Raw genomic sequence first — 20,015 nt, forward strand, 5'->3', positions numbered from 1 at the left:
GAAGAGGAAGAGGAAGAGGAAGAGGAAGAGGAAGAGGAAGAGGAAGAGGAAGAGGAAGAGGAAGAGGAAGAGGAAGAGGAAGAGGAAGAGGAAGAGGAAGAGGAAGAGGAAGAGGAAGAGGAAGAGGAAGAGGAAGAGGAAGAGGAAGAGGAAGAGGAAGAGGAAGAGGAAGAGGAAGAGGAAGAGGAAGAGGAAGAGGAGCGGGCTTTTGCCTGGGGCAGTTCCTGGCATCAGTCCCCTTGGAGGTCAAAATTGTCCAGAGGCTTGCAAAGCAGAGGCTCTCCAGTGTGCCCAGGCCAGCACTGCCAGGGATACCCAGAGCTGTGCAGGCATCGTGATGGGCTGTGGGGACAGTGACATCCAAGGCAGGAACTATGGCTGCGGAAACAGGGAGGAAAGCTTATGGTGGGGACGTTTTTTCAGTCAGGAAGTTAATTTAACATTAATTGAAACCTTAAAAGTTGAGGACTGGGAGAATGGATGGGCACTTACAACTTCAGGTTTTGTAGTGGTACCCTGTTCCCTTATGAATAGTCTAGTGAAGGAAGAGCATAATGCTGTGCACTGTGGAAGAGAAAATTTGCTAAAGCATTTGCAGAAGTCAGTTATTAGCAGGAATATGGTAGAGACTATTAGGTCAGTCACAGAAAGATGTGTAGTATGCTGTAGGAATAATCCAAAGACATTAAATAAAATTCAGTTTGGAAAAACTACTGTAGGGCAGGCACATGGAGAATATTGGCAGACAGACTTCACCAAACTACCAAGGAAAGATAGCTAAATTATTTATTATTCCTTATGGACACATATACAGGTTGGTCTGAGGCCTGTTCATGTCATACCAATAAGGCAAAAGAAATGGTAAAAGCTTTGTTAAAAGAAATAATTCTGAGATTTGGAGTACCTTTAGGAATGCCATCAGATAAAGGTCCACATTTTATAGCCAAGGTAGTTACTGAATTAAGTAGACTATTAGGTATTAACTGGGATCTACATACCCCTCCAGGCTCCAGTCTAGTGTCAGAGTAGAAAGAATGAATCATACTCTCAAGACTCAGTTAGGCAAGCTGTGTCAAGAAACCTCAATGAACTGGCCACAGGCTTTACCTTCAGCTTTGCTGAGAATTAGAGTCCAACCTTAAGGCTGTTAACCTTATGTCCACTATGGAGAAGAAACCCTATTACTCCTCCTGTTAGTGCGTTGACTAAGAGATACAATAAATTCAGATGAGTGAAGCCTGAAACTGGAACTGTTGTTGGATGGGTGCTTGAATCTATCTATAGTCCCCAGTCTATGAGTCTACTTAATAGGCTTGCTATAGACAATTTAAGAGGGCAGGTGCAGTTCTTGCCAGATGCTACACAAAATAGCCTATGGGACTTAAATCAACAAACCCAAAGTACTGATGACTCTACAGAATAGGCAAGCATTGGATCTACTTTTAGCCAGAAAACATGGCTTATGTCGATACTTACAAGAAAGTCCTGAAAATTGTTGCATCCACATTCCAAACGTGACAGAACCCCTTAAAGCTCAATTAGAAAGTGTCATAAAAGTAACATTAACCAGTAGAGAAAACAGAAAGTTTTGAGACAGATTGGGTTAGGACAATATTTGGTAAATTAGGAATTTCTTTATCTGGGTGGTGGACAAATCTAATACAAAACATTATATTGATTCTTTTAATTATAACGAACACCTTGATGATAATGGGGTGTGTTAAAGCTGCCATATTAAAAGCAATATGAAAGTAAATAACATGTCCTGGCACAATGTATCTGCAATTGTGAATTGTTATTAACCATTTTGTTATAGCTATAGTATAATTGCTTGCATAATGAGACAGTGTTGTAACTGCTGCTCCAACCTTTACTGGGAATATAATAAGCTAACATGATGAGTGTTGTAGCTTGATCACTACAAACCATCAAAAAAAAAAAAAAAAGGAGGGATTGATACTGAGACAAAAAGGGAAGTATAAAACCCACTAATAAGTCAACCATATCTGTAAGAACGAAGAGACTCGTATATTAGGATGAGGACAGGACATCCCCAAGTCCAGGAGAACGTGAAACTCATGGTAGGCAATTGCTCGGTGGGGGATAACTGCATACAGCTGAGCATGCTTGAGAATAGGGTTCAAACAGTGTGGATATGGTGAGGAAGAATACTGATGACCATCAGAAGGCCCTAGAAGACCAGCAAGAGAAACATGCACATTCATTGGAAACTTTTACATATTTTATTAAATTCCAGGAAATGGTATGGATATGTTAAGTATTTCTCAGAAATATAACACATATGTCTGTTTTAACTGTATATAAGCCCCATAGCTTGAATAATTTGGTATGCAGACTAGGTGGAGCGATGCCCGTGCATCTGGCACCAAAATTAAAGAATGCCTGCTTTCAAAAACTCAAAATTGAGTCTTAGAGAGTCAAAGACTGGGGGAGATACGCTACTGAAGGACAATTGTATGCAACTGCAGAAGAGTCAGTTGATAGGGTAGATTCTTAAACATAAAAGATACACCTGTTTTTATTGAGAGAATCATTCCTTATGAGAGTTTTATTACCACAACATCCGCAGCATATCAAACTCTCTGATGAAATAGGTTTTGCCCCAAAGAAATGGCAAATTTCCTGCCACTCGTCGCTGCCTCAAGCAGACCAAAACGGTAGTACTTCTGCAAAACTGTTTACTTGAAAAGAGCAGTGGCAAAAGTAGAATGTGCTGACTGAGGTTGAATATGCCCCATTCACTTCAGTCAAAGAGCACACGACAGAGAAATGACAGCAAATACAGCTCTTCTGAGCACCCTCAAAGCCACATGTAGTGGGTATCCATGGCAAGGTTTTGTTAGCAGGGGGCTGTAGGGGTGGCTTCTGTGAGAAGACTCCAGAAGCTGCCCCCCCTGCAGGCTGCGGCCTGTGGAGGACCCCCACTGGAGCAGATTCCGGGCCTGAGCTGCAGCCGGTGGAGAGGGGCCCACACAGGATCAGGGAGTCTGGGGGGAGGTGCTGCTTGTGGGGGACCCAGGTTGGAGCAGTGTCCTCCTGACGGATGGACCCCGTGGTACGGAGCCATATCTGGAGCAGTTCTTGAAGAGCTGCTACCTGTGGGAAGCCCACACAGGATCAGTTCGGGAAGGACTGCATCCTGTGGGACTGACCCCACATTGGAGCAGGGGAATAGAGTGACTGAGAAGGAGCGTCAGAGACAAAGTACTATAGAATGATCACAACCCCCATACCCCCGTTCCCCTGCACCGCTCGTGGGGAGGAGGTGGAAGAGGGTGGATGGGTGGAAGGCGATTTTGTTTTCTTTCCTTTGTTTCTCACTTCTGTGGACTGTTAGTAACAGGCAATAAAACTTAATATCTCCCTACTCTGACTCTGTTTTGCCCGTCACAATAATTGTTGAGCTATCTCCCCCTCCTTATCTCAACCCTGGAGCCCTTTGCATCATATTTTCTCTCCCTTTCCCTTTGAGGAGGCGGAGTGAGAGAGCGACTGAGGTGGAGCTTGGCTGCCCACCCAAGTAAAACCACCACACCACCCAAGAATGATACGAGGAAGCAGGCTACATATGTTCCCCACTCCTCTCCTCTGCCAAACCGTAACATCCTTTTAACTGGTAGCTTTGCCTCTGGGACATCTTATGTGAGACCGCTAAGTTCTGAGCTCTCTGATATATTCCTCCTTTTTTGAGCATATTTTTGCTGACACCCATCAATACACACGGGACATGGGGAAGCTGCTCCCTGCTGGGCAGACACCAGGGCCTGCCCTGAGCCTCCTAGAGTCCCATGGAGCACAGCACCATGTCCTTGCTGGCATGACAGTCCACTGCCAGGTTGGCCTTGAGGGTGGGTCACACCTGGAGACCTGCACCTGAAAGGCAAGGAGCCCTCTTTGGGGCAGCCTGAGGTTTAAGTTTCATTTGCTACTGTTTCAGTTGCTAATAGAAGCCCAATTCTTTTTCTTTGCTTTCCCTTCATTCCTCAGTTATATTTGTTATTAATGTTGTTTAGTTTATTCCTTTTTTTTTTTTAAACAGGTTTTAAATAAAATAAAATAATAAAACAAAAAATAAATAAATAAATAAATAAAATACGTCTGTCTCAATTAATTGTACTTAAGGTGCAGTCAAAACAAAGCTTTCTAAAACAAATAAGCTTCCAAAACAAATCTTTAACTGTGTCAATGTGTGAATTATTGAGGATAACTTATTAGAGGATTGGAAAAATACAATAACAAGCAACATCTTAATACAATTACTTACAGCAAGCAGCACCTCAATACAATTATTTAATGCAAACATTTAAGATAAAAACAGAAATGGTATTCTTAATGACTGTGAGTGTTAATTATTTGCTCCTTAGCGAGCCTTGAGAATTTGAATATCTCAAATTCAGAGCATAGAATCATAGAATATCCTGAGTTGGAAGGGACCCATAAGGATCATTGAGTCCAACTCCTGGCACCACACAGGTCTACCCAAAAATTCAGACCATGTGACTAAGTGCACAGTCGAAATGCTTCTTAAATTCCCACAGGCTTGGTGCAGTGACTACTTCCCTGGGGAGCCTGTTCCAGTGTGCAACAACCCTCTCAGTGAAGAACCTCTTCCTGGTGTCTAGCCTAAACCTCCCCTGCCTCAGCTTGACACCATTCCCGCAGGTCCTATCACTGGTGACTGAAGAGAATAGATCGGCGCCTTCCTCTCCACTCCCCCTCACGAGGAAGCTGTAGACCGCGATGAGGTCTCCCCTCAGCCTTCTCTTTTCCAGGCTGAACAGGCCAAGTGAGAAGGAAAACAATATTAACAAGAAACAGCATATTTTAAACTACTAAACATATTTGCCCATACTGTGGTCCATCACAGGCTCAAACATGCTTTTACAAACTACTACAAGCAAAGTAAGTATGTGGTTATGTCTTGGCAGGATATGGTCTGAAGTCTTTGAAATACTGTTGCATTTTACTAATTCCTCAGGTCATTTTGTTCCTTATGTCAAAACTGAATGATCATAGTGCAATACAATCTATATAGCTGATCTCTGTAAAACACCACAAATATGAAATCAACCTCCATGCTATTTTAAGGGTACAAATTTTGTTATTCAATAGTAAGGTATCCTGAATCATAGAATCATAGAATCATTAAGGTTGGAAAAGACCTCCAAGATCATCTAGTCCAGCCATCCCCACACTACCAGTATCACCCACTAAACCACGTCTCTAAGCACCACATCCAACCTTTCCTTAAACACCTCCAGCAACAGTGACACCACCACCTCCCTGGGCAACCTTTTCCAATACCTAACCACTCTTTCTGAGAATAAATTTCTCCTGATTTCCAACCTGAGGAAGGCTGCTCCAGAAGCTTGCAGTTTGCTATGAAAACATAATCTTCTTTTGCTTGTCCTTCAAGGAGCATAAAAAGAATCTCTGCAGAATGCCATCGTTATGAAACCTAAGAGGCTTCCCAAGATACCCAGGTTTACATCTTGTTAATATGAACTTCATTGCTATGTTATGAATAATAATATTCTTTAAAACAAACAAAAAAAGAAAAATGCAAAAAGGAGATCTTGCAGAGTCATGTTAGAGGTTAGATCATATCTAAAATATAACTGAAAGCTCAGTGACTAGAGGGTAGTGGAAGAAAAACTGGGGACCCAGATTTCCAACATTTCAAAAAAGAAGAAAAATCAAACTCTCCTCTGAAAGCAGTAAAGTTTCTAGGTTTTCTCTTTCTGTGTAGATTACAAATAGCGTGAATATTATACCTTTGTAAATACTGCTTATTAATAAGCTCTATATTTCAGCTAAATGTGAGGTCTATTATAAGAACTGTTTCAGAAAAATTGCGAAGTCCATTCTGCCTTTATTTTCTGTGCTCAGCTAGTACCAAATTTACAAACAAAAAGTCACATTCTGCTCAGAAGACAGTACTTCCAAGCACCTAGTTATCTGCGAGAAGAGGCCGACCCCCAGCTCCCCACACAGGTAGTTGTGGGGAGCAATAAGGTCTCCCCTGAACCTCCTCTTCTCCAGACTAAACAACCCCAGTTCCCTCAGCCGCTCCTCATAGGATTTGTGTTCCAGGCCCTTCAGCAGCTTTGTAGCCTTTCTCTGGACACACACAAGGGCCTCGATGTCCTTCTTGTAGTGAGGGGCCCAAAGCTGAGCACAGTACTTGAGGTGTGGCCTCACCAGAGGGACAGGAGGACGTTCACCTCCGTAGTCCTGCTGGCTACACTATTCCTGATACAAGCCAGGATGCTGTTGGCCTTCTTGGCCACTTGGGCACACTGCCAGCTCATGTTCAGGTGAGCATCAGTCAGCACCCCCAGATCCTTTTCCTCTGCACAGCTTTCCAGCCACTCTGCCCCCAGCCTGTAGCGTTGCGTGGGGTTGTTGTGGCCAAAGTGCAGAACCTGGCACTTAGCCATGTTGAACTTCATCCAATTAGCCTCTGCCCAATGATCCAACCTGTCCCAGTCCCTCTGAAGGTCTTTCCTACCCTCTGGCAGATTGACACTTTCTCTGGTGTTGGCCACTTCTCGCAGATAACTAGTGATAAGACTAGAGGGAATGGCCTCAAGTTGTGCCAGCGGAGGTTTAGGTTGGAAATTAGGAGACATTTATTCTCAGAAAGAGCAGTCAGGTATTGGAACGGGTTGCCCAGGGAAGTAGTGGAGTCACTATCCCTGAGGTTGTTCAAGGAAAGGTTGGACCTGGTGCTTAGGGACACGGGTTACTGGGCAACGTTGGTGGTAGGGTGATATTTGGACAAGATGATCTTGATGGTCTTTTCCAGCCATAATGATTCTATGATTCTATTAAATTGGTGGGTGTGGGATGGGAGAGGTAAAATCCATTCAGCTGGAAAATAAAATCTCTTAAACAGTGAAGGTATTAATAGACCATTTTTATTAAAAAGTAAATAAAATCAAAACCTCCTGAAGATTTGTCTACCTTACCAAATGGTTTTGAGAAAATCAAGCATTTGTATGGCAATCTAATTCTCCCAGTCCGTTTTGGTCAGTACTGAATCTATAAAGCCAGCAAAAGAATTTTAGATTTGATTTTTTGGTCAGTTTTTCCATGAAAACTCCCCTAGGCTTTTGGACTGCAAGACAACCACTCCATTAAAAAAAATAAAATTAAAAAAACAACAAAAACAAACAAACAAACAAAAAACTTGTTGAGATATTAAGTCCATTGTTATTTGTGTTTGGATTAAGACATAACTAAGGAATAAAATTCATAATTATTCTCTCTCTGTAGTTCTTATTTACCCAGACTGAGCTAAGCACAATAATTTCCAACATCTTTTCATGTAAATATTTCATTTGCCTAGATTTTTTTTTTTCACATTCACCCCCACAGTTTAGATTTTTGATGCATTTTGTAGATATGCAAGATTATTTTGGGGCCACATTGCCAAAGAGGTGCAGTAATTGCCCTCTGCCGTGACACCAAGTTAACACATTTCATTTAAAATTTAATTCAATTTTCACTTATCTCATAACAATGCTTAAAAATGCCTGAAAGCAGATCTTATGAGAACATGAGTAACTGCAGAATGGAAATATAGAGCAATTATGATAAACTAGCATTGACAGGTGGATTTTAGAGTACATTTTTCAAGCCCCAAAAGGCATAACTGGAATACATAATGATTATTTCATTGAAAAGCAGAGAGCAGACATACAGCTTATTGCTATGACATCCACCTAAATTCTACAGTAAATATTTATTCTTGATTGTGGAGCTTGTATAAAGAGCGGAATATTGAAACAAAGGGCAAATATACAATTAGAAAATACAAAAAACCTCAGTACCATAATTCTTCCTTAAGTCCTCTCAAAGATGAATCTGTATTATGGACTCTCTTTTATGGAAAAGATCCAAAAATTCCTATGAAGAATAAAGAGTGTTCACATTTTAGGGAATCTGATGCATCAGAGGTGTTTTTTTCTGTAAGTTGAGATACATTTTTCTGAATTTTCTAAATGTTGACATTCCCCCAACATATGGGAGATACTATATGTATATCATATATATATATGATACATAACCAATATGATTCTATAAAAAGTAATAGAGTGGATGTATTTTTAAAAAATATTTTGTTGTTTGTGGTGGTGGTGGTTTTGTTTTTCTAAAAGACAAATATAATTAAAAGCTTTTGCAAAAGAGAGACATTTTTTTTTCTAAGGGAGAACTTTTAAACAAACAAACAGAACGAACAAACAAACAAAATAAACAGTGACTACTACTTAATTTTACTGTTACTTTATTTCCAATATAGCAAACCAGTTCCAATATTGCAATTTTATAGAGATAAAATAAATTAGATTCCTGTGAGAAGAAGTGTTTTTTTACATTAAATATCCATCAAAGAGAATCACAAATGATGATAATTTATTGGGTATTTATATTCTCTTTCTTTCCTTTGGAATAACTTGAACTGCACCTTTCATATTTTAGTGACTTAACACTACTTTAAAAATGAATGAATTTCACTGCATTTTGAGACTCTCCGATATGCAAATTTGCTTTTACCTTTCTTGGCATAAAACTTTTCAAATGTGAGCCCATTTACAAATTTTTTATTATATATTTTTATTTTTGATCGTCTTAAAATTTTGATTACATTAAGATTTTAATAAAAATGTCAATTACAACTTTCATGTAGATCAAAGAATCAAAAGGAGAAGTACTAGGACATGAAGATAATTTGATGCTAGTTCTTCCACTAGTACTAGTACAAATACAAGTTACTGATGTATGACTCAAAAAAGTCATGCATTACCAAAGAATCATGGTACTAGAAGCTGCAAGAATCTGAGGACAAATGTGGTCTAACCTTAGCTAATGTCAGTGCAAGAGGTTCACTAATAATTCAGTAGGTAGATCTGTTAATTCTTGGAGAGTAGGGAGGAAGGAACATTCATATATTAGCCACAAAAATCCAAAAGACTGCAGTTTATTAAAAACGAATGTCTTTTACCAGGAGAAGAAAGTCAGTGCTATGCAAAAAGCAGATTTATTTTATTTTATTTTATTTTCTGCTATGTGCTGGAGGTAGGGGAAAGGAAAGTAATCAGAATGGGATAAGAGAGGGATGATTTTATTAATAACACCAACAGACAGTAGGTGGAGACAGAGGACAAAATACAATTATTGCTTCCAAAATTTACCTTTGCCACTAAGAATCTAGGTCATACTGTATGTAAAGAACGGGCTGGAACTGACGTCAAACTTCCCTGAGATTTTTACTTACTCTGCATTCATACTTAGAAATACTTTAGTCTGGGATAGTAAAAATGAAATATTTTCCTCTCTCTCTTCTTTTTTTTTTTTTTTTCAATATACAGCCTCTATCTCATTCATTCCACACACAAGGGAAGAAATTAAATAAAACTTCTGAAGACAACACAAAATAGCGTAGCTGTCCATGAAAGCCTGTCCTAAATAGAGAAAATAGTTTTAAGAAATGTATTCTTTAACAGCAACTCCCCACAAAATATTAAAAAGAGGTCTTCCCTTCCACTGAGACTGTATTGCCTATTACTGATGTGTGAGGCTTTTTCTTGCTAAAAACAGTATTGTCTCAAGCCACTGTTTTTGCACTTGTAACTTAAAGAAGAAAGTGACTTGGAAGAAAGCAAACTTGAAAGCTACGTTAATGGATGTGTAAGAAGAATTCTACTACTTACAGGGTTCAAAGAGTGTTTGGAGAAGAGTTTTAGAATGTGGTAGCAGGCCAGCTCCTTGCAGCAGTGTCTGGAAGTTTATAGTTCGGTGCTTTCCCGTTCCACTGAATATGTTGTGTACAAGCTCAAGCAAGCCATCTACGTCACAGGACCTTTTTTTCCCCATTGCTGATGTACTTCCATCTGCTGAGGAAGTCACAGAAGTTGATATACCAGAGCTGCATGGGAGAACTGGAAGCAGAAGGGCACACCTTTGGGAAAGTCCTAAGTGGAAAATTCAGGGAAAAGCACAACCTAAACTTGTCTTAGGAAAAAATCATGACTCTGCCTGATCCTATGCTAAATCTTACACTTGAAGATGGAAAAACCTGGTGAGCTGAATAAAGTTCTAGAACAACCATAAGAAGTACAGTATGTCATCTTACATCCTGAATCTCCCAAAGCCCTTTCCCTTTGAAATCTAAGTCTACATGCACACTAGACTAGATTGGTCCAACACATTTAAAGCAATGGATCTTGTATTTCTCCACACACATCTTACAGAAATAACATAAAGCACCATCAGCATTAAAAAATGTGTGAAACATGGTTACTTTGGTATACAAGAGTGATACTAGGATATATGAGAGTAATACTAGGATACCAGGATAATTTTAGTATACAAGAGTATATGCATGCAGGTAGGATAACCAGCATAACACAAACATTTTGGAATTTAAAGATTTTTTTCTTATCTTTATTAGGTTTATATGTAAGGTTTATGTATATTCTTATATTTATATAGGTGCTTCCTAGTGTCTGAGGTGCAATGGCCTGAAACAGAAGTGATGCTGAGAACTGAGCTAATTATTTGGGTAGATTAAATCCCTGCTCAGATGATCAGCACAACAATCACTGCAATGATAAAATACTATCAACGAGCCAAGACACATCCTGTATGGAAAACACTTTGCATTTCCTGGGATGGGAGGAGACAAAATTTTGAGGTAGATCAATAACTGTTGCAATGCTTACTGTCGTCTATGCAGAAGCCTTTTTTTCAGTTCACTCCGATGTACAAATTCTTGGCAGCAGAAGGAGCTTATGCAGCCCTTTCTCCTCCAGACAGCTATCTGTACTTGTCAGTTGTGCCAAAAATGTGGGGTCATACAGAGACCTATAGAAAAAACAATTTAGATTTAAAATCACCTGGAGAAGTTGAGTTAAGTAAACTAGTGCTGCAGATAGAAAAGTCAACATACATTAAAGTTTGTGGAAACATCTTGGGATATGTTGTTTTAACAGATGTCAAATGTAAACAAAGCAGATCGTTAAAATCATTCTAGCGTAACCTTTTGGACTGAAAAAGCTTGAAATGCATTTTGTTGGCCAGAAAAGTGAAAAGACGTAGATAAGCTGGCAGCTGTAGGAAAAAAAAAAAATGCACCTTGCCACAGCCCAAGGGTTTAATTCTTTGATGGGAAATTTGCAAGGAAATGTTGAAAAATGATTTGTCATGAATAGAACTTATCAAAATCACATTGTGGCAAACTATTAAAAAATAAAAAATAAAAAGGAAAAGAGGATGGAATTTTACTCTGTGTTATGCTTTATCTCTCAAATAGCGGAAATTGACTTTTTTGTTTTGTTTTGTTTTTGTATTTCAGAAAAGAAATTAACATTCATCTGATTTGATCCCTACTGTTAATTTTTAAGTTTACATCAGCTTTCCAAGCAGTGATAAACCTCAGGTTAAAAGATTCAGTAGAAACAGTTCTTGTGCTAATTGTGTTAGAAAAACTTTTATATTTCCTTTTCCTAGTTCCATTCAGATTATTGTTCTTCAGATTGTTGCAGTATAATCATAGAATCATTCAGGTTGGAAAAGACCTCTAAGCTCATCTAGTCCAACCTTTAACCTAGTACTAATACTTCCACCAATAAACCATGCTACTAAGTTCTACATCTACAAGTTTCTGGAAGACCTCCAGGCATGGTGGCTCAACTACTTCACTGGCCAGCCTATTCCAATGCTGCACAACCCTTTCAGTAAAGAAATTTCTCCTAATATCCAACATAAACCTTCCCTGGCGCAACTTGAGGCCATTTCCCCTCATCTTACCACTTGGTATATGGGAAAAGAGAGTGATCCCTTTCTCTCTACAACCTCCTTTAAGGTAATTGCAAAGTACAATAAGATCTCCCCCGAGCCTCCTCTTCTCTGGACTAAACAACCCCAGCTCTCTCAGCGGCTTCTCATAAGAATTGTTCTCTATACCCTTCACCAGCTTCGTTGCCCTTCCTTGGACATGCTCCAGCACCTCGATGCCCTTCTTGTAGTGAGGGGCCCAAAATTGAACACAGTTTTTGAGGTGCAGCCTCACCAGAACTGAATACAGGGGGAAAATCACTTCCCTAGTCCTGCTGACCATGCTATTTCTGATACAAGCCAGGATGCTATTGGTCTTCTTGGCCACCTGAGCACACTGCTGGCTCACATTCAAATGGCTATCGACCAATACACCCACGTCCCTTTCCACTGGGCAGCTTTCCAGCCACTCTTTCCCCAGTCCTGTAGCATTGCGTGGGGTTGTTGTGCCCCAAGAGCAGGACCCAACACTTAGCCTTGTTGAACCTCATACAGTTGGCCTCAGACCGTTTATCTAGCCTATCCACATCCTTCTGTAGAGCCTTCCTACCCTCTAGCAGATCAACATTTGTGTCTAACGTGCTGTCATCTGCAAACTTATGGAGGGTGCACTCAATTGAGTATATTATATTCATTAATAATTCAAACACATATTAATACTGTTTTTTCTGTATAGATAGACTAGGATGATTTTCCTAAATATACTATGTTGTTGTTGTTGTTATTTGCTAAGGGAATTGGCAATCATCTCCTTCTACTATTCCTAAAAATAACACTTTATCCCTGTTTTGTATGCATGTCAAATAGGTACATACGTTTGTGACTCTGCCTCTTAAAATATGGAGAAAAAGAACAAGCAAAGATCATTTCAATGCTATTCTAGGTGAAAAGGAAAACAAAAAAGGAACTAGATGCCACTAAAAAAAAAAAAAGAATGAAGCTTATTTCAAACATGCTATTCAATGCTAAAAGCACTTTATAAAGCCTCTTATTGATACTTTAATATATGCTTGAAAACACAGAAAGGACTGAAATCCTGATTGTTCAGCATGGAAAGATCAACATAAGACAATTTTCAAAACAAGGAAAGGGGACAAACACAAGCAAACCAGATAATCTCAGGATCCTCTTCTCCGGTTCTGAGCAGCTTCCATTCTGGAACTGAAGATCTTTTTCTGAAAAATGTTTAATTAAAAGCTGGGAAATTGCTTCTAAAGTATTTTGCTTCCTACTCAGATTATGTTCTAGTATGAAAGCATCTCTAGAGAAAATTCTGTCTGGTTCTTTCTAGAACATCTAATATAGAGGCTATGCATTGGCCAAAATCTATTCTTGAATATGCACATGGCTCTTACTGCATCACTGATTCTCTGTCCTTTAGTAAAAGCCTGCATTTCTCAGTCCTACCTGTTAAAACGATCCAGGCATCCCTGGCAGCTGTAACTTCAACAGTTAAACTCAAAACGAAGGACAATTTACATCTTGAGATGATTTTATACACTGTTGCCATCCTTTTCTCTGCTTATTTTTAGAACTTAGCTATACAGTGGAACGTATATGTAATGTGTTCTTTACACTTCTTTATAAAATCAGTCTAAATTTTTACATCCAGACCACATTTATTTTTCTTTTTGTTGTTGTTTTGGAGGTTTTTGTTAGTTTGTTTTTCTTTTAATGTATAAAAATCCAGAGAACCTGTAAGCTGTAAAGAAGAGAAATACTAGTAGGTTATCCAGCTTTTTTCAGCAGCAGCTGTACTGGTTGGGGATATCATACTAGTGCCAAATAATCAAGGAAGAGCATTTAAAATGACACAACATGAACAAGTCTGATTCTTTTCATAATCACATCAGTGAGAGTTGAGCATAATGCCAATGAAACAGAGCTAGTTATATATAAAACCAAAGAAGACTCAGCATCTTAATTTTCAGCTGAAGGAAAGCAATTGAGAAAAGTTGTTTTGACTATTGCTTTCCTAGACAGTTTACAATGGTCTAAGTCAGAGGAGCACCACTGCAGTAGCAGATACAGAGTGATTTACATCAGTTACACCAGGAGCTGGCTCAAATCACTGTGCTAAACATTGTTAATTTTAAGCATTTTGCAGCTGTGCTTTTGCTCAGAAAAATGACATCAGCTATTTTCTAGCAGCTATGGCTGCTACCCTTTACCATTTCCTGTGCCACTCAAGGCCAGTTGCACACAGTTCAAGGGAAAAACATTCAAGATCTAAAATGGATGCATTTCCCCAAAGACAGCAGAAACGTTTGAAATAATTTTCCCATAATAAGATACAGTGAAAAAAATATTTCATTTACTCTTCAACATTCAGAATAAATCCTGTATATACTGCATGAATCTGTAGAATTCTTCAGTGATCCTCCTGGAGTCTCAAATATTTCTATGCCTACTACCTAGGCTAAGAGATGTCCACAAAAACTGTCTCCAAGCTTCACTCCTAATGTGAATTAACTACAGTTGAGTTACTGTGATAAACCACAACTATTATTGATACCTATTTACTCAAAAATCTTATGAAAAGTCTTTACTTTCTGATGGTTTTATTGTTGTTGGTGGTGGTGGTTTATTTTGTTTGATTGTTTGTTCTTTAAGTTACTGTAAAGGATTTAAAAATATATAGATTTTGTGTTTGTGTGAAATTAAACAGATGAAGGGATATCCCAGATATCTTGTCTTCTTTATATATATATATAAATCCTCCATAACCTGCAGAGCCACAATATGAAAAATTCCATTCCATTACCTCCGAAGACTGCCTTGGCAAATAATAATAAGAAAACTCTTCTGTCCTGGTTTCAGCTAGGATAGAGTTAATTTTCCTCCTAGTAGCTGGTATGGTGCTGTGTTTTGGATTTAGTATGAGAATAGTGTGATGTTTTAATTGTTGCAGAGCAGTGCTTACACTAAACAAAGGACTTTTCAGCTTCTTACACTGTCCTGCCATCGAGGAGGCTGGGGGTACAGCCGGAACCGGGAGGAGACAGAACCAGGACAGCTGACCCAGACTGGCCACAGAGATATCCCTTACTGCATGATTTCATGCTGAGCAATTAATATGAGGTGACTTGCTGGGGTTAGGAGGACCGCTGTTCAGGATGGGATAGGCATTGGTCAGCAGGTAGTAAGCAATTGCATTGTGCATCACTTGTTTTGTACACATTATTATTAGTAGTACTATTATCATTATTGTTATTATTTTCCTTTCCTTTCTGTCCTAATAAGCTGTCTTTATTTGAACCCACAAGCTTTCACTTTTTTTTTTCCTCTGATTCTCTCCCTTTTCCCACTGGGGAGTGGGGGAGTGTGAGCGAACAGCTGTGTGGAGCTCAGCTGCCAGATAGGTTAAACCACATCTTCTTACATGTGAGTTATATAGAGAAAGCTGTGAGCTCTCTGTGTTATCTCATTTGATATACTTGCATGTTCTTTTCTTGTACTATTCTTACTGTATTTGTCTGGAAAACCATAGGGTTGTTTTTCAGGCTATGTTTGCTACATGGCAGTTTATTCTGCAGTATTATTTCTATTTCAGGATTCTGAACTCCTGCACTTTCAACATCAACAGCAATTACCTATTATTATTAATTTGACTAGTGTACTCTTCACTCCTTAAAGCTATTTTTCTACTTTAAATGGTAATCTGTAGATAAGTAAACCCTGCTTTCTAGGGGATGTGCAAATGTCATCTCCATTTTATAGCTCAGTAGACTGAGGATCAGAAATGTTAAAGAGGCACAAGGGCAAGCCAAATTTTATTGCAACAGCTGAATTCCAAAATCCATAGCATGGCAACTGCCACTTGTGACTCAGTGAACGTCCTCATGCTTTGGCATACCATACGCTATGGACCTCTCCTCTCTTTTCTAGAGTAGTAGTAAGTCGCGTAACACTCCCCAGCATCTCATGAAAACCTGAGATAACAGCACTGGATGTGCACGCAGATATCTTGCATGCATATGTATAGTGTGTGCATAACCTATGATGTAAATATGCACCATTTACCAAGGGTTTGGCACCCATATACACCTGTTTTACACACAGGTATTTTCTTATTTCTAAGTCTTGTTTTCATGATATATATGTAATTTTAAAGCCAAGGTTTCAGCTCTGATCTCCCTTTAGTCAGTATAAATCACTCCCAGTGATGTCAGAGGACTTTACATTCTCCAGCATCACCACCACCTTTCCAAGAGCTAATCCTACAGGATTATAACTCTAATGCAGCCTCAAGTCTCTTTTTCACCTTCATGCCAGAGACAGTGGGTCAAGCTGACCTCGTCTTAGAGTGAGGAGCCCCAAAACAGGTAGAAGACCCCAGAATCCCATCCCATATGTGTGAGATATGATCTCATTATTAGAGTATGACACAGGTCCCCAAACTTGTGAGTGCAGCTGGGGGTCACCGATATTCCAAGACACCTCTTTTATAGGTGCTTCATTCATGGGCACACTCCCTGCCTGCCAGCTGGTAGCATGTTCTTTCCTTACTGAAATATCAGCACCTTAATTCTCACACACAGACAGGCTAAAAGTTTCCAAGTGAGGTCTGCTCACATGCTACCATCCAGGAAGGAAACTGCGGGCTCTTTGCTGTAGAAAGATGTCCATAGTCCATGAGCCATCACCCGCTATTACTATAGAGCAATATCAGCATGTAAGTCCAGACTAAATAGGTAGAGAGACTTAAATACCACCCTTACTTTTCTAATGATCCCTTTATGTCAGAACTGAGATGATTTAGTGAGACTCTGTAGGAAAAAAATTATGTGCTGTTGCCTTATGTTCCTGTTCTTTGAACATATCTACGGCTTCACATTCCAATTCAGTTCCCTGGCACAGATATAAAGTTGTTTTATTTGAACAAACAAACAAACAAAAAGACCAAAACTCCAACTTTAGCAAGGTTGCACCAAAGAACATATGATATGAATGTGAAGCCCATCCCTGGAAACTTAGCAATACACGTAATACTCTGACTTAATTAAAACTGTGGCACAAATCTGATGGCTTATTAAAAAATCTGATTATTTTTCTTAGCTCAAATTCAAACCATTTGTTTTGAAAAGCTCTAACATGTAAGTGCACATACATAAGCAATTTGGATACCACTCTGTATGTGTAAGGTAAACGATTGGTTTTGTATACATTCTTGATAAATAGAGAATTATTCATCTGTCTTTGGCTAATTTCCCAAACACTTCATGTGAACTCCTAAGCCTTTCTAGTGAGCTAAGAGCAAATTGTATAGTCGACGAATACCATACACTGCTGTAAGTTATACTAATTCATCTCTCCTTGAAATCTATGGGCATTTTTTCTTGGGAAGGGACAGAAAAGTCCCTGATTTGTTTAGTTCTTCTGAACAATCTTTTCCTCAAATAAGATATTAAGTATCTCCCAAATAACTGTCCAAACATTTTCACAACTGTAGATTGTATTTTTGTTACCTTGTTTTGTAAAGTAGCAGAATGGCTAATTAAGACAAGGGTGTTTTTTTATTTGTTTGTTTGCTTTTTAATGACAAGCCTACCAGAAGTAGCATATAATAATGTGCCATTTCTTTGATGGTGTTAAGTGTATAGCACATTCCATTACTGACAGATCTGAAATTCTCTGTATAAATATTAAATTTACATTAATATAAATGAATCTATTGCCTGTCTAATTTCAATGCATTATTGTTATGTAGCAAGTTTCCATTAGAAAAGTGAGGCTTTCAGATACCACCGATGAAAATATCCAGAAAAATCCTATTACTACTAATACAAAAGTATAAAAAATCCTGCTAACAATGAGCTTGTGAGAAACAAAGTTATGTTTTTGCAATAAAAGGTGTTTTTGGAGTGGAAAATTCCACTAACCTTGCCTATTCAAAAGTGATTGGCATAGCAGTTGGGAGTATGTTAAGCAGATAAGGAGAAGGTCCCACTGTCTCAAAATAAGGTGGATAGCTAAGAAAAACAGGATGAGCAGTATGAAATCAGTAAAAACAAAAGTCACAGGCCCTCTAGTCATGAAAGAAGAAGGAAAAAAAAAAAAAGGAAAAGGAGAAATTAACAGTAGGTTAAATAAAATTGTACATATACGGTAGAGAAGTGCATCAAGTAGGCTGTGAACCTGTAGTACTCAGCCAATGAGGAAACAGGGGAGAAATCAGGTGTCGGGTAATAGGGAATATAAGGTTATGACAAATTTTTACTGTGTGCTCCTGCTTGCAGGACACCCACCATTGCAATCGTGAATAAAATAGCTTTACGGAAGATCCTGTCTGAAGAAAATTATTGAGATTTTTTCTCACAACCTCAAATTTTGCAATTTTTAAATAAAGTTATTTATTTGTAATAAATAATATTACAACTATATTCACATAATCACAATAATGAACCCTCCTCTACTTGAGCATGACACATGCATTTATGTACCTGCCAGAAATCAAATCTATTAACAGATCTAAGAAAAAACAAGTAGGACAACAACTGTTTAAATATATTGAAATAAAAGTAAATAAAAGTAAATTTAAAACAAACGAAACCATACAAAACACAATATGGACAAGAGAAAAGTAGATTGCTTATTTGTAGTCAGAGAAAAGGTAACTAAAGAGATTGTATGGCATTGTCTACTCGGTAGAAATGTATAAACATAAATAGATGTGCTTTCAGTTAAAGTATTGTGTGAATTTCACATATTACTTAGCTCTTTTCAGAAGCAAAAATATTTTTCAAATGTTTTTTCCATATAGGCCACAAGCAATTCTGCAATTGTGCAGAAAAAAATATTCTGTCAAAACTAATTGCACACACAAAATTACTTCTGAGATAACATTTTTCCTGTCAAAAGCCTGCCCTACCTGAATATTACCTTGTCTTCCAAACATCTTTATGTACTCAGATGTAAAAATGGATTCAGCTAGCACCAATTGCTGCAATACACTGATCACTGCTCAAATGTAGAAGCCAAGAGCTGATAAAGGAGAGAGGATCACCCACTCATCTCCAACAGCTGCGTTTACCGCTCATTCTTATGGGAAAAAACCTTTCAGCTGCCCTGATGCACAGCCATTATTTGGCATGAGGAAGGACTTGGTTCATTTTTCATTCTTGTTCTCCAGGAATTACAACCCTTAGATGGATATGGGAATGTGAATGAACCAAACTACAGGACAATTACAAACCTCAAAAAAAGTTCACATGACAAGAAAATTTAATGTGTGTAAGTATATATTTATACATGGATTTCTCTCAAAACTCAATTTCAGAAGAAAAAGAACTGCTTCCCAACTCCCCCTAAAACTGCATCTTCAGACTCCTTAGGAAAATAAATAAATAAATAAATAAAATATAATATATATATATGGAGAAAGCAGTGAAGACATTTACTCATCCTGACACACACTGATTAGGAGAACTGATTTTTGACTACTTCTAGGAAGATCAATATCTGAAATACTGATATTCGATGAGTAGGGTGTGTAAGAGTATGTTTCTATGCTCTTTCTTACCTGAAGAATGTCCTTTAAAAAGGTGTTTCATCTAGAAACTGTTAGGACCATTACATTTATATAGCGACTACAAAAGCTGTTAACAAAATATATTTTTTTTACAATTTAAATGAAAGGGAAAAAATAATACTACTTTTGAATAGCCATGCTCTAAATCAGGAAAAAAAAATCTAAGCTAAGACAAAAACAAGAACTAATAACTACATGAGTGACTGATACTATATGATAGCCAGGGATAAATCCAAAGGTGCTATTCAGGAGCATTCTGTACTCACTATCCTCAAAGTCTTGCCTAAGTTAGGAACCTATGAAAATTAACCTAGAAGAACAGGTCTAATTCTTCACAGTTTTAAACAGGAGATTAAACTCAGTTTTCTGCTGGCCCCTGTGTCTCAAACACAAATTATGTAATTATCATCTTTGCCCTTTTTTAATGTAGAATGAAATGAAAGGAGCGAATCTCAGGTGGACTGTCATGACAAGGTGTCTTGGTTTCAGCTAGGACAGAGCTAGTTGAAACCAGGACACAAGGGAAATACACTACATGCACACTCCTGTCTAAGCCTAGCCAAACTACTTTAGGTTGCATCAAAAACTAACTTGTTCTAGAGAGTCTCTCAAACCCAGTATA

At 38.3% G+C, this 20,015-nt stretch overlaps 1 long non-coding RNA gene across 3 annotated transcripts; it reads right to left on the minus strand.

The window, feature by feature from the left end:
- Window positions 1–6,871: 6,871 nt before the first annotated feature.
- LOC308191193 lies at window positions 6,872–18,875 on the minus strand. 3 transcript variants are annotated; one of them, XR_013947785.1, is made up of 4 exons: window positions 18,734–18,873; window positions 10,749–10,890; window positions 9,738–9,920; window positions 6,872–7,932 (listed from the first exon to the last, which is right to left on the minus strand). It is a non-coding gene; the product is annotated as an uncharacterized lncRNA (long non-coding RNA). The 3 variants fall into 3 exon arrangements; XR_013947786.1 differs by lacking the exon at window positions 6,872–7,932 and adding an exon at window positions 9,189–9,488 and having other exon boundaries at window positions 9,738–9,965; window positions 18,734–18,875; XR_013947787.1 differs by lacking the exon at window positions 6,872–7,932 and adding an exon at window positions 9,189–9,488.
- Between the last annotated feature and the right edge of the window lie 1,140 nt (window positions 18,876–20,015).

The sequence above is a fragment of the Anser brachyrhynchus genome (assembly GCF_964034855.1).
Source record: "Anser brachyrhynchus genome assembly, chromosome: 2".
In the NCBI taxonomy this organism is placed as follows: Eukaryota; Metazoa; Chordata; class Aves; order Anseriformes; family Anatidae; genus Anser; species Anser brachyrhynchus.